Source organism: Corvus brachyrhynchos, unplaced genomic scaffold (genome assembly GCF_000691975.1).
Source record: "Corvus brachyrhynchos isolate BGI_N302 unplaced genomic scaffold, ASM69197v1 scaffold69, whole genome shotgun sequence".
NCBI lineage: Eukaryota > Metazoa > Chordata > Aves > Passeriformes > Corvidae > Corvus > Corvus brachyrhynchos.
In genome coordinates, this window is record NW_008240228.1 from 4,963,916 (window position 1) to 4,978,932 (window position 15,017).

At 44.5% G+C, this 15,017-nt stretch overlaps 3 long non-coding RNA genes across 5 annotated transcripts in view; 2 read left to right on the forward strand and 1 right to left on the reverse strand.

Annotated features, from left to right (window-relative positions):
• LOC108449365 overlaps window positions 1-6,578 on the forward strand; it is an 11,452-nt gene extending 4,874 nt beyond the window's left edge. The window contains exons 3-4 of one of the 3 annotated variants that reach the window (XR_001865530.1): window positions 1-1,754; window positions 4,143-6,578. The exon at window positions 1-1,754 is cut by the window's left edge and continues 202 nt beyond it. This is a non-coding gene — a long non-coding RNA (uncharacterized LOC108449365). Of the gene's footprint in view, window positions 3,601-4,142 lie in introns of those variants that run through there. The other 2 variants (XR_001865532.1, XR_001865531.1) reach the window with 2 other exon arrangements.
• LOC108449364 overlaps window positions 1-15,017 on the reverse strand; it is a 174,019-nt gene that overhangs the window by 4,643 nt on the left and 154,359 nt on the right. The window contains exons 6-8 of the long non-coding RNA XR_001865529.1: window positions 8,295-13,003; window positions 6,587-6,778; window positions 1-67 (exon numbers count right to left, since the gene is read on the reverse strand). The exon at window positions 1-67 is cut by the window's left edge and continues 529 nt beyond it. This is a non-coding gene — a long non-coding RNA (uncharacterized LOC108449364). The remainder of the gene's footprint in view (window positions 68-6,586; window positions 6,779-8,294; window positions 13,004-15,017) is intronic.
• LOC108449366 lies at window positions 7,074-13,345 on the forward strand. The gene is made up of 2 exons (XR_001865534.1): window positions 7,074-7,935; window positions 9,266-13,345. It is a non-coding gene; the product is annotated as an uncharacterized LOC108449366 (long non-coding RNA).

The following is a 15,017-nucleotide window of genomic DNA, read 5'->3' on the forward strand; positions in this document are numbered from 1 at the left end:
TGTCTGCTGACGTCGTATTCCCCATTTTCCTCTTGGTGCTCTCCATTCCCTACATTGTAAATACTTGCTGGGAGGGAAGAGAAGCATATTTTATTCTTTTATGTTGGAAAGGAAATGAGGGCAAAGAGGGCTGTTTCTGTTCTTTTATTGCTGCTGTTGTTATTATTGAGAGAGGGTTTGTTTGGGGTTTTTTTTTTTTTCAGTAGAGACAAGTTCTAACCTGTACCTGTGTTCTTAGGTACTCCTGAAAATAAAAAGTACATTTGTATCACATATGCTTAAAACAAAAAGAAATTATATATCATAGAGATTTTCTGATCCTGTTCAGTGCACAAATGCCAATCAGAAGTAAATGTGGGGCTCTATCTTGCAATCCATTTTGATATTTACAACAGAACATGGCATATCATTTAATTTAAATTTGCAGCATGCTCAGTGTAATTAATGCTGTGCAGTGCCTAGAAAATCCTGATTTCTTAATGTGATACAATGCCTGCATGCTGAGAGCTTTTTTTTAAACTGCTGTATCATTTTGGAGCATTAATGGGGAGGCACTGCCATTAAACAGGAAAAAAAAGAGCTAAGGCCACTTGGTCTTTATGAAACTTCCATGCAGCTCCCCAAAATATGATGCAAAGTACAGGTTTGTTTTAAAAGAGGGGGAGAGTTAGAGATTTAATTTTCCCTTGACACAGCATGATGCCTGAATAGCCAGACAGCTATTCCTAAATTATGTGCATTTCATTCCTAGGAGCTGTGAGCATTTTGAATGGGCTGTTGTTAAATACAGTACACAAGCATAAATACTCCAGGGAACAGCTAGCTGAAATTTTGGCATGAGCAGAAATCTGATGTAGTATCTGAGCATGTAATAATAATGCATATTGATTTGTTGGGAGTGCTAGGAGAGGTTTTGGTGTTCTGGGCTGAGAACTGTTAAACTTGGGAACATCTTCTGTGCTGATATACGCTGCGGTATTTCTGTGCTAGGATCTTGGCAGGGTCAGAGGTTCACATGAAGCTTCAGACCTGGAGGCTGGCAGGGATCTCGGTTTTGGAACCAAACCAAAAAAAATGAGTGCATGATAAAGGTATTTATATGTTATACATAAAAGAAGCATGGGGAAATGGGAACCAGAACGGCGATGTGTATGGCAAGAAGGATTGTGACCAAATGCCCTTCAAGGTCAGGAGCTTTACTGCCATGGCTTTCCTGAGCTTGGGTGGGAGTTTACCCTGGTTTATGGGGCAGCTCTGTGTTTGATTGGTGCAAAAAGAAGAGAAAAGGGGAAAAAAACCCCCCAAACAACATCCCCCTATCATTTTGCAAGGTATCGGTTTCTACTAGATGGTGCTTTTTATAGACCTGTTGATAGCAAAACAAATTCTTCAAGCCCTCTAAATAAATCTGTTCCTAAACATAATGATTCAACTTTTCTATTCTCATCTGACACCTAACAATTCCACCTTAAGAGTAATTGGTCCTGCCTTTGAACCTCTGCAAGCACTGTGGGAGGAGGGTGGGCACTTTATTGATTTGGATTGATTTTTGTAGGAAGCACATGAGACAGACTCAGTATCCGGTGTCGCACCCGGGATACATCACACTCCTCAAGAACATCTGCAGGCCATGAGGAGGGTTCAAGAGGATGTGGAGGAGCCCCTCAAACAACAAACACCACCCTGCCCAGTGGGACCTCTCTGCGTGATCACCTCGGAGAGAGGCACCAGCCATGATCACATTCATCGGCCAGGTGGGAATTTCAGGGGGTGATGCCATGGCTCTTGTGTTGGAAGCCATCCTGAGCCATGTGCTGTCTCCACACCAAAGGGTTATCCCAGTGCAGGTTGGCCAAGGTGTTGGTCTCTTCATACTGTGGTGTCAGGCCCCAAGGAAGGGCTGTTGGGATGAGGGGTTGGACACTTCCACGCCTGTAACTGTGTTTTTCAGTGCTCTGGTAATTCACAGAGTTACAAGACAGGGCAGTGAAAGGGTTTGCGAACCGGCTGCTTGGTTTGTCACAAAAAAAGTGTCATTGATATTAATAGCTCTGAGCTCGAGTACAGACCTAAAAAAACCCAGGGAAATGGCAGAACAAAAGGAGACAGAAACAAGATGGCACTGAGGGTCTCCTCACCAGGGATGTTGATTAAGACTTGAGGCGGAGGCTGTCCCACCCGTGTGCGGGTTTGGCTGGGGAAATCTCCCTCCTCCTGCTGTCTCGCCTCCCTCATCCATAATGAGGGCAGGAATAACTTTGCAGCACACTTTGCATTGGCATTGCATGCTAACTTCATTACTGTTTGCAACAGCCTGTGCAATCCTCAGAGGAAAGGAATAATAACAAAGAAAAAAATTATAATTACCAAGCACACAGTTTTCATCTATAATCTTCATTTCAGGATTCACTATTCCTGATGTCAATATTTTATAATGGAAGAATGAGATATGCTAAGTTTCTGTTTGATGGAAGTAAATTCAGATTTAATATTGCCGAGGAGCTGAATTTTTAATAGAGCAGAGCAGTTTGCAGCCATTGCAGCCCCTGTTTGCGGCTCCTGCCGCTCCTTTGTACCGGCTCAGCGACGTTCCCGTGACCAGGCAGAAAAATGGAAAGAAGCTGCTCTGAATTTTCAGTGGGGTGACAGTACTTTGTCATTTAGCTCTGTCACGATAATTGGGAGTGTCACACAATGAAGCAACATGACACACCCCCGGTAAATGAAGAGTTTTCAAAGTGATGTACAGCCCTTGTCAACTGCCAAAGCTTTTGTTTGCTCACGGAGCCAGGCGGCATTTCCAGGAGGAAAACCGCGCTGGAGAGGCACACTTGGAAAGTTTGTTGTGAATTGATTTCCTCTGTGTTTCTGTAAAACTGAGTAGATCCTATGAACAGGAGAATACCCCCTTTTATCACACACTCCCAGCTTCCAACCTGCTGAGGACTTTCCACAAACTCTTTAGGAATTTACCTCTTTTTGTTAAATTGAATTGGATCTCATTAATAAAAGAATGGTATAATGGAAAAGAGTTTCTAAAATTATACTGTAACCTAGAATTGCAGGATTCAGCTTTCTCTGCCTGAAGAAAAAAATTCTGAAGCATTAAACTTACTTTATCAAGCATTGCACCTGACATGCTCTCATAAATTTTACATACATTTTAACTTATTTTAATATTATGCAGGCTTGGTTTAAAATATTCCCATGAAGTACCTAAAATGAAGCTGCTCAGCCATAAATTAGAGCTAAAAAAATACTTGTCCCCCCCGCCCGCTCCATCAATATTTCTTTACTTAAAATCATGTGTTGTATGTAAGTTAAATTTCCCCTTGCTGAGATACTTTGTATATCTTAATAGGAACTATCACAGGTCCAGGGAGCTGTATTTCTGTAGGGTCAAAATTTACTTTTTTTTTTTAATTTACTACTTTTTTAAGAGGTGTCTTTCCTAAAAGCAGACAGCAGTAACCCTTTGCATGCCACAGTACAGTTAGGCCCAGGGCCCACAATTAAACATGAGATCATATATATATATATATACATATACACACATATACATATATATCTGTGTGTATAGCTATATGTGTGTCTATATAACTGTGTGTAAATATCTGTGTGTGTGTATACAGATATAAATACACATTTGAATCACAGAATGCTTTGGGTGGAATGGACCTTAAAGCTCATCTCAAGCTTCCACCCCCTGCCATGGACAGGGACACCTTCCACTATTCCAGGTTGCTCCAAGCCCTGTCCAGCCTGGCCTTGGACACTTCCAGGGATGGAGCAGCCACAGCTTCTCTGGGCACCCTGTGCCAGGGCCTCACCACCTTCCCAGCAAAGATTTTTTTTTTTCCCTAACAGCCAATTTAAACCTACTCTCCTTCAGTGTGAAGCTATTCCCCCTTGTCCTGTCCCACCAGGCCCTTGGAAATGGTCTCTCTCCATGTTCCCTTGTAGGCTCCCTTCAGCCCCTGGAAAACTGCAATTAGGTCACCCCAAAGCCTTCTCTTTTCCAGGCTGGACAATCTCCATTCTCTCAGCCTTTCCTCATCAGAGAGGTGCTCCACCTCTCTCATCATCTTGCTGGCCCTCACATGTGTGTATATATATATAAAAGAAGTACACTTTTTCTCCAGGAGCAGCTGTGTAGCAGCCCTGCTGGTTGGATGGGCAGCTGCCGGGACTGACGGAAGCTTCCCAGTGTGACACGCCAAGGCTGCCCCCTCCTTCGGCCAACGTCCCCATCCAGCAGGTACATCCCTGGCAGCTCCTCACAAAGCTCCATTTGTGCCCCCATTTCTGAGGCTGTTTCAAAGGCCAGGCTACATTACACAAACACTTGGCTATAGACATAACAGGCCTGTTCTGCAGCGCTGTCAGCTCGCTGCCACCCAGCCCGCGCACACCCTGCATGTGTCTGTCAGGCCATACTTGGGCAGCGGCGCAGCGTGTGCCGTGTCCCAGACACTGGAGTGATTATGTCTGGATGCTCCTTATCTGATGGAAAAGCCGGCAGTGCTGCACATCTGTGCGCCGAGGCTCCGCTGCTGCACTGCCACGCCAGTATTTATTTTGCTTCTGCAAGTTAGTTTTCCTTGAGAAGCAGCAGGGGCCTTCTTCAATGAACTGAAAAATGTGTATTGTATGAAGGTCTGCGGAGGGTTTGCACCGTAGTTCAGTGGGCAAATGTGAACCCAGGGGATGACATTTCATTTAAACATTAGGTTTACATCTTTACTTGCCAAAAATATTAATGTCTTTACTTTAGCAAACTGAATTCAGCACTTTTTTCTTTTTCCCCTTAAATGAATAATTATAGCCAAAACACTCTGTGGATATTTGTTCTTCTCAAAGGTGGAGTTTCGCACAAGAGCATTTGGTTTCAGGGCTGGAATTGTCAGTAGCTGCTCACTTGACACTTTCCCGTTAAGTTTGTGTTGGAAACCAGCAGTAGTTTCTTTCCTTGTGTTTATTGTGTTACCCTCAGCCCTTTGATCGGGACATCTTGGATAATGGCACAGTCTAGCTCAGGGCCTGTTCTCCATTTAAAAAATAGTGAAGAATATGGTTTCTATCAAAGGATCTACAAAGACAGTTAATGTAATTGAGAAGCAGAAGGGCATTTATGGAAGTGCATCTGAATGTCCTCTTCACATGTAATTGCATCAGGAATTCTACATTAGCATGCAAGTGCTGTCCAAAGGGAGGGAAAAAAAAAAAGCTTATTTTTAGGTAGAAGCCCTCAGTGGGCAGTAAATTACCCATAATCTCCCCCAAACTAGCAATTAGCCCTGTTTGCTGACTACCTGAATTGTTTCACAGTAGTTCAGCACAGTTTTACCAGTTATCACCATACTTATAATCAGAGATTCTGCAGATGATTCCCGCAGCTCCACATACTGCCTGCCTAAGGTCAGCCGTAATAACAAATACATTTTATTTGCTTCTTTTGGCCCTTTGGAGCTGTTTGCTCAGGCTGCAGTATGTGAGGAGAGCTGATGCTGCCCTGCTGCTCAAATGGCAAGAATGTGAACAGAGAAGGCAATTCAGAGGGGTTAGGTGTGCTTTGGTATTAGTTAATATTCATCTGCTTGTGTTACTTGTATTTATTCCCTTATTAGCAGACAGACCTGCTCAGAGACAGTGAACTTGCCCCCCATTGCTGGGGTTTGCAAGTTCTGAAGTTCTGACACTGAAAGACATTTTTCAACATGAGCCTGCAGCTGATGAGTGGAAAACTGGAAAGTATGGAAACAAAAACCTATGGAAAATTTTTTTCCTTAAGGCAGCTGAGCAGTTTTCATATCCCCAAATACCCATGCTTTGCCAAAATAGTAACTGAGCTTGGAAAACAGTAGCTACATTGCCAGCTTTAGCAGTAGAAACAATCATGGGCCGACACATGCACACAAATACAAGCACATACATCCTAGGAGCAGCATCAGATTTAAAGAAAGAAAACCAACGGGAAGTGGAGCTGATGAATACTGGAAACAGAAAACAGGAATGTTTGGATGCTGAGCACTAAAGGTGTATTTTTAAGTACGGTGCACACCTTTTTGAGTAATGCTTTAATTTGCATATTATTTCTCAGGTAAAATCCACCTAAATCAACACAGTGGCACCATTTAAAGCCCATTTTCAGTGCTGGTTCTGTGTCACATTACAGAGACACAGGCCTGTATTCCTGCCTCTGATCTGATGGACTAGATCTGAGTAATGAGGGAGATGGAACAGGAATTCATGCTGAAGAGGAACAACTGAAAAGTGTTCTCCTTTGCAAGTGCACTCTAGGAAGCAGAAAATGGAAAGATTGCCTTTGCCTGGCTGTACCTAGAATGTTTCAGCTTCTTGTTTCACAATCAGCAACATCAGCTCTGTGAGCAGACAAACTGCCTACAAAGCTGCTACTACAAACTTCAGACCAGTTCCTCAAAAGAAGAACTTGTTATCCAGAAAAAACACCAAAAAACCCATCTTTGGGTTGAACACTGTTTCCAGCCTTACTAATCAGGCCTTGACGGAGGAAAGTACAAATAAACTGATCCTGAATTAAGTCATCCTTGTTGTGAGCACATACCTGGCCAAGGCAGGCAAAAGCAGATGGATGACCCAACAAAGTTCACCTTGTTTGCTGCGTTGAAAGCTCACGCTGTTCCCTGGCAGAACAGGCATGTCAGGCCTGCAATAGCCACTTGCTACCTTGCTTCAGTCAGCATTAAACCCAGCACAGTATTAACATCTTGGGGAAAATCCAGCTGGGAATGGCTTTCTGGGGGGGGAAAAAAGGAAAGGGAGGTGATTGAATCCCACACCCTGTGTTTATTTATTTATCAATTTCACAGTAATTTTAAGGAACTTGGAATTTCTCCCCCTCACCTGAAAATACTTTATTTCCAGCGTTTTCTGTTAAAATGCAGAGCTGAATTCCTGTCTAGAAAGAAGTGGCAAAGAACAGCAACTCTTCACCTGAAGGTAACTAAATCACCTGGTCTGGCAGAGGTTGGGCTTTCTGCTTGGTTTTTGCAGGAGCTGCTGTGGACACATCTTCCCATGCCCAGTGCATTCCTGTGGCACCCGAGCAGTCAGAGCATCCCCAAACTGGGATTCAGAGCAGCCCCACTGACTTCGGTGTGGGGCAGTTGTGTTTGTGCCTCAGGGGCATGATGTTGGAACGCAAGTGCTGAACTTTAAAAATTTGCTTTAAAAAGTTATAATTTGCTCTGATCTTTTTTCTTATTTTTTTTTTCTGAAGCACTTGTAAAGCTTGAAGACGATGCTAATGATGTACAGCACACGTGCTCTGGAATGCATCTCCCCTAGGTTAATGTACCCTTTAGCTCACTGGGAAGCTCACTGGGCACGTTTTGGAGACTTTCAGCACCTCCAACGCATTTCTGGAAAGCAAGCAAATGATCCAAGGTCTGGACACTGGGCTCTTAAATTACCAAAATATTTATCACTTATGCTGAAAAACACTTTGCCAAAAAAACTGGGCTATGGAGAGGGCATTTGGCACTGGATTAATTTCTGATGAAGTTTTAGGAGCAGGCTGTAGGTTTGTGTTCAGTGATGCTTCAATGTAATGCCCTGGCCAGTCCCATCCTGGCCCAAAACTGCTCAGATCAGGCTATGCCAAATTCCTGTCACCTTGGGCTTCATTAGCATGTGAAAACAGAGCCCTCTTGGCTTTGTGTCTCACTGAAAAACAAACCACCCAGCCCTCCCTTTGGCCAGGGGAGCGGAGCTGCCTCATGCACTCGACTTTAAAAGGACTTGGACAGCAATTCTTGACGTTCTTTTTTTTTTTTACTACAGCTCTTAAAAAAGTTACCAGAGTGAAGGTTCCTGTTTACAGTGGTGGGAGAATAGCTCAGGTAACTGCTCATAAAGGGCCCACGAGCAGTGGCTGACGAAGGACTCAGCAGGGTAAGTAAATATGTTATAGTTAAGCGCTTAATTAGTTAAGCGGATTCTGCATTTTAGTTAAGGATTTAGTTTAAGGATTCTGCAGTTTGAAAGAATGAAGTCCTGCACTGCCATACAAAATACTTCCTGTGATTTAAGGGGGCCAGGAGTTGCATTTGCTGCCTCCAACCATTCTAAGAGTGAGTGAACCAGAACATGTAAAAAAATTGCAGAGAGACGTTCTGAACAAATAACACAACGAATTTAAATGGAGAAACTTCCCTAGGTCACGTTCATTCAGTCAGGGAAAACAACCAGCCCCACATAAGCAGTCTGTGAGCACAGCACCTCCTGTCTGCTTCCCAAATACCATGTCTTACCTTTGAACCAGCTACAGAGGCAGGAAAAGTCACCCTCCCTCCACAAAGGACTTTGGGAATAATTATGTCTAATGGAAAAAAAAAAAAAATTAAAAATCACAATCTGTTCATGGACAATGTGAGTGGAAAGGGATGTGAAATTTGTGAAGATCCTAATTAATTAGAAATTACTCCTCTTTGTGGTTGGCAACAGTCATTGAACAGCATCATTTGATAAGGCTGAAAGTACCTTGAATGTTTTTCAAGCCACACACGATGATTATTACATGTAATTTTAAAATTTCTGACTCGTACATCAATGAATATCCATGTTAATCCATGATAAACTCCAAGTTCACTGGAGTAACTCTTGGAGCAGAGTGGCTTCAGCCGGGATCCGAAAGTGCACTTGAAACTGAGGCTCCATGATGGATTTTGAGACTCACCCCAGTTTTATTTACCCCAAGCAGCGTCCCCCTTTGGAGCGCATGAGGAGGATTTCACCTCCTTTGGAATTCTGGGGTAAACTGTCCTTGTACAAAATTTGTTCAGGGTAAAGTTTTAGGCAGTATTTTGTGCTGCAATAACCACATCATGACAGACAACCTTTTCATCAGATCAGAAAAAAAAATCCTCCAGGTCAGTACAAGAAAGGAACATGACAGAGCTGTAAATACAGAGCCCAGAGGCGCCAGAGTTCCTGCATTAAATGTGGTCATTGGCCATGTTTGAATTTTTTCCCAAACATTTCAGGTGTTAAGACAGAGAAGCAAATACACACATGGGGGAATGGCAGCAATGAAGGCAGCTCTCATTGGTAAATGATCCTCATCATTTCTGTCCATTTTTCAGACAATTATTTAAAAATATATAACTGATTAGAGACGGATTGAGTTGGGAAATCAGGTACACAGGCAACCTTGGGTTTAGTAAAGGTGGGAGAAGCTGGGACCTGAGGGAAAAGCCTGTCTGACCACATTTCCTTTTCCCAGGATGGGCCGAGGAAGATTTGCAGGTGACAACTGGAACATTTTAATCTGTGATACTAAAAGAAAAGCCCTGGTCAGTAAGCAACTGAAGTTAGAGATGTAAATTATACAGCTGATTTCCAGAGGTGGGCAAATACACCACAGCGCCCAGCAAAGTCACAGAGAGATGAGGGCTGGAAGGAGAAAAGGATAAACCCCCACATGATGGTCTCAGGAGTGTAAGGCAAGTTTAATCACTTAAAGCAGTGATATTTTAAATCCTGTCTCCAGTGGACAAGCCTTGCTGTGAGGGTGGTGAGGTCTATGTGCACACGATGGTTGGGTGAAAAAATTGTAAATGGCTGTCAGAAATTGCCATCTGCATTTTTTTTAGGAAAAAATCTCTACCCATACTTGGAAATGATAAAGATTTGCCAAAGGTTACCTCTGGTTAGAAAGAGTTTTTGAAACTGTGTCTTTAAAGCTGGGCTTAAACTCAGAGATTTTTACTAGAGCTGGATGTTTGTTGTGAATGTAAGTAGCAAGGCTCGTCCAGTACTGGCCTGGATGAAGTAATGCCCAGTGCAGCCCAAGGATGGTCCTGATAAAGCAAGAAAGGAATGGATATGAAATAAGGAATCTGAAAGAGTTTTGCTTACTCACCTTGTCAGAAAATAACACTGAGTAGATGCAGCACAAAATTTTATCCAAAAGAAATACTAAAAGATACTTTTCTCCTAAACAAAATGAACTCAATAAAATTATCAGTGGTTCTATTTTCAACCCAAGAAACAAAATTCCTTAGATTTTTTTCTTTGACTTGTGTCTCTTTTGGGGGTTGGAACTGGACGATCGTCAAGGTTCCTATCCAGCTCAAACCATTCTATGATTCTATGAAAACAGGTTCTCAGCTTGGTGGTTCCCCAAGCTCTTGACTCTGGGGGCTCTGGAGGTGCCAGGGTTCCTCGTGAGCTCTGTGCAGTCCTACAAATACTGCACAATGGTCACCCACCACACATCCAGGTTGGCCTGTTCCAGTAAAAAAATGGCACCACCCCAATTTTAAGATGACAGCACTACAGCAAAGCAGTTGTCACATGCTTGCGTTACCAGCCCAAGTGATAGATTTAGAGTATTATGAAAATATATGCATTTTGAAGTGCTGTGAATTATACCAAATAATCCTGACAATCTCTTTTGCTCTACTAATGAATCAAAGCAGAGCTTTCCACATTATCTGCAATCACCATGGAGAAAATGGGTCTCCGTGTACATGGTTTCTGTATAAATAGTGCATCTCCAGCACATTCTGGAAGTAAGTAGTGTCTGATTGCATAATAATAACAATAATAAAGGGAGAGCTGTCCAGCCTGCACATGGGCCAATTAAAGGATCAAGTGCATGAGGCTGCAGCACTCCTGGCAGGGGAAGAGTTGCCAGGGAGGTGCCTGGCTCTCCAGTGCCTTCACCTCCCTCCTGTGCCTCCCACCACAGCAAACCGTGGCATTCGGAGAGCTTTGTCCCTGAATCCCTGCATGGAAGCAGGGCAACAGCACAGTATCCACAGAAGTTGTGACTGCAGCAGAGGCAAAACTCACCAGTTTTGGTGAAGCTCCAGCGCCTCTTTCACACCGTGCCTTACAGCTTTGCTGGGCAGGATTTTCTCCACCTGGAGGGACCAGACCCAAACCCGCTGCGTGCCACAGCTATGCCTGAGAATTCATGGCAAGCAGGAGGAATGTACTTTATGGGGTGGCTGGATCATATGTTTATGGCCTGAAATAGGAGATCCCAACCCAAACCACTTTGCTGGTCTCTAATGGTGAGAGGCTGAATATGAACATCATATAATTCATGCTGGGGCATGAGTATGAAAAGAGAATGTGGGCAAACCTGGGACAGCCCACAGCCTCAGTAGCTGCCCTGCCATTAATTATGGCTAATGGCCTAATAAACACCTTCACATTGAGTGCACTGCACATTCAGCCTGTAGGAACCCCCTGGGAGAGATGAGCCAGAAAAACTAAATGTAGAACCCTGGATGCTGGAATTCTGCATTACCAACAACAACACTGGCATAAAGTCGTAGGGGACCAAGTGCTCTGGGTGCCTGCACACAATGACAGGAATTCATGGAATATTTTCTGTACCCTCTGCACAGAAGTGGGTGGTTGTGACTGCACTGGTGTGGTGGGAAGGGCTCTCCCACTTCAGCCAGGTGGCTGGAAACAACACCTGCACTAGGATTCCATAGGCACATCCCAGCCTGGATGCAGGCATTGCTAACGCACTGCTCCAGCAGCCTCTTCCATGGGGTAATTGCACTGCCACTTCAGGGAGTGAGGCTGCTCCTCAAGGAACAGCCACTTCCTCTCCTCTCAGCTCTGCAGAAGGGCAGAAGTCCCTGGTTCAGGCCTTGGCAATAACGAGGTAAAATGGACTCATCCCCAGTAAAACCACCCTGAAGACAGGCAGAGATAGTCTCACATGCAATTGGAAAAAAAAAAAAGATGGGCAAACACAGCTTGCCTGGACAGGACCCTCCTCCCAAAGAGCCATGGGAAAGGCTCTCAGGTCACAGGAGAGTTGGGAATTCAACATGAAGTAACCTCCTGGGATGCTAGGGAAAAAACCAAATAAGCCAAAATGCAGCTAAAGAGAGTGAGCACACTGAGAAGGGGGTTCTGCAGGGTTTTCCTTGTTCTTCCAACAAAACCAGGCCACCAGCAGGACAAGTTGCTGCAAAAAGCAGAAAGAAACCAGCAGATCCAGGCTCAGGGTGAGTGTGGGCTGCCTTGGGCTCAAACCCAAACTGTTTGTGCTGGAAGGAGCTCACATTCTGTCCATCAGTGCCTCACCTTGCTGGGCACACAGCTCTTTATTCGGAACCCTAAATAAAGAACCAGTGCCCAGCTTCAGGTAATGAGAATTTTATCCTCTCTACAACCTTCCAAAACACAAGTTACCATGCTGAAACCAACAGTTGCTTTTTTTTGTTTTACCCCAACTTTAATGAATCGACTCAAAAGTTTCTCAGTACCTTTGCCATTAATTAAAAAAATAAACATCTTGTGACCCTTTCCTAAGGAAAAACCCAGCGGATCCTGCTCCCCTGCCCTGGACACACTTAGATTTAGCTTGGTTCACACTCAAAGGCCATGATCCAACCAGATATTCAGAGACCTGTATAACACTTTTAAGGACTGCTCCAAACTCTGGCAAAAGTAGGGAAAATAAATTCTGTTAAAGCACCACTTTCTTTCTTTCAAATCTGATTTTTCGAGAATCTTGACTGCAATGCATCACTTCAAATATTTCCTTCCTCATGCAGAATATTTTAATATTAAGCCAGATATTTTTCTATTTCCACAAATTAAATGCACCATGGCTGAAGGTTTGACAGAAGCTCTAATTTGCACATAAAAAGGTAGAACGATTTCAGTTTTGACAGCACAAGCTTTTGATTTGTTAATAAAGGCAATTCTTTCTCAATTGTGAACACACTCCCTAAATAAGACAATGAAGTTTGTAGCAAATAAAAAAAAATCAGCTTCCTGGTGTGGAGAATAAACTTTTGATCCAAAGTTAGTGTAGAAATTCAGATTTTATAAAAATAAAAGAATGAAACTCACATTCAAGCTTTAGTTGTACCAGAGCAGGGATCAGAGGGAGATCCATGTTCCTGCCACTTTCTCTGTACCTGTTGTTGGAAATGTAACCTACCTTCAGTATCCGTGGATGAAGTTCATTGCTAGAAAGTACCTGTGAAAAGGGGAAGTAGCTTTGGGGTTGGGGGGTGAGAAAGCTGTGCGGAAATGGTTTGGGTGAAAATTAACAGAGATTTTCCTGGCCCTGTTCTAATCAAAGTGCAGCCTAAGCACACCAGGATTTCAGACTCATGACAAAACCCAAGCACCACCAAGTTTGTAAACCAAGAGACACAGCCAAAGCCAAAGCCAAGGCCAAGAGACCAAAGCTTCAGAGTGGCCCCTCTGTGCCCATGTCAGAGCCTCCATTTCCCCTGAGACACCACAGGGGAGGAGAGAATGTGGAGCTCCGAGGCAGCCTGCGCAGAGGCAGCTTAAGCATGGAAAAAAAAAAAAATTTGGATCTGTGGTCTGAGATCAAACTATTCTAAACTTTGCCCTGTGTGACAGCCAAAAGCTTCAGCACGGAAGCAAAGCTGAAAGCGCCCAGGCTCCATTTCAGGATATAAAAGGGTAATAAAGCCCCCGCCCACAGGCCTGCCAAGGGCCCGGCTTTTACAGGCTTGGCACAGACTGTCCTGGCAGCAGAAGTCGAGTGAAGCTTCTGCAGGAGGTGAGGAACGAGTCCAAACAGCCTGAGGCACAAACCGGCCAGTGCTGGTATCACAAGTGCCCACTTCTGGTGTGGACATAACCCAGACCCCCAACACGAGGGCTCCTGGGTGCCGCCTGTGTGGGCAGGGGCAGAGCCACGAGCACGGCTGTGAAGGTGCCTCAGGGCACCTCCTCAGGGAGGAGCCAGCACAGCTCCCGCATCACTGGGAAACGCTTCCCGGCCACGTGCAGCCGTGGCAGGAGCTGGGCAGTGTCGGAGTCACCGGGATAGCGGGCACTCAGCAATGCCTGGGCACACCACATCCAGCTCCAGTGGACACTGAGCCCGGACACAACCTGCTGCCATCATTGTTTTACTCTGCCACACGTGGCACTTCACAGTGGCACTTGGCACAGAGCTCTGAGGCACTGGCCCATTTAATGCAAAACCTCCTGATTTTTGTTAATTCAAAGCTTTTGTGAAAGACATTTTTGTTTTCCAAACAGTGTCCCCTTCTGCTTTGCTTTGCTTGGATCTCACCACAGTTGCCTCCTAATCCAGTGTTGGTGAAACAAGGCTGAAGGTATTTTGGTCATGTTTTCACACTCCTGATGTACACTTGCCTTGTCTCCTTCCACTTTCCTTCTGACTACACTCTGCTTCACAAATGCAGCCATCTGGCACAACATCGCAGTTTTTTTCTGTCGACACCTGAGTAATCAGAGCCCTTTTTTCTCTCTCTTTGTTTTTATTTTTAAATAAAGCAAGTGTTTCCAGCTCCAGTGCCCAGGCTTAGAACAGGCAAGCCACGTCCTATTAATAAAAAGCAGCAGAAGTGGGAGGTCATTGGTATTAATGCTGGAAAACATTTAGGGTGAGATGAGAGAAAAAAATTAGCACCCAGTATTTTCCAGCTTTTAAAGAACACTCCTTGGGAAACAAACTGCTTCCATAATATTGTCTGTGTGAAACACACTTACAAAACATTGATGGCAAAGTTGTGGCCCCAAAAATTCAGAAGAGTCTCACCACATGTTGCTGAATGGCCAGAGCTGCATCCCGTGAGTTTCTTGTCTCAAAGGACCCCTCTCAGACTTAGTCTTTTGCTACACTCACCTTTCCCATGCCAGAAATACGTTTGACAATGCTAACTTGATCTCTACCTGGCTGCTATCTCCTCTACACATCTGATCCTACCCCTGAACTCTGTCCCTCCTGAAATAAAGGATGGCCACCACCCCACAGCCCAAGTGACCTGGAAACCCTGCACAGAGATCTACGAGCAAGGGAGCAGCTGTGCCACAGGGAACTCCCAAATCACAGCCTCCAGGCACCCGGACAGCTGGCAGGGGGACAAAACACCAGGGCTGCCTCTGCACCTTCCCCAGACTGACACCTCTGCAGTCTGCTGCTGCTGAGGCACAGCTGGGCCCGCTGCTCCTCTCTCACAGCTTTCACTGCAGTCCTTCCATGC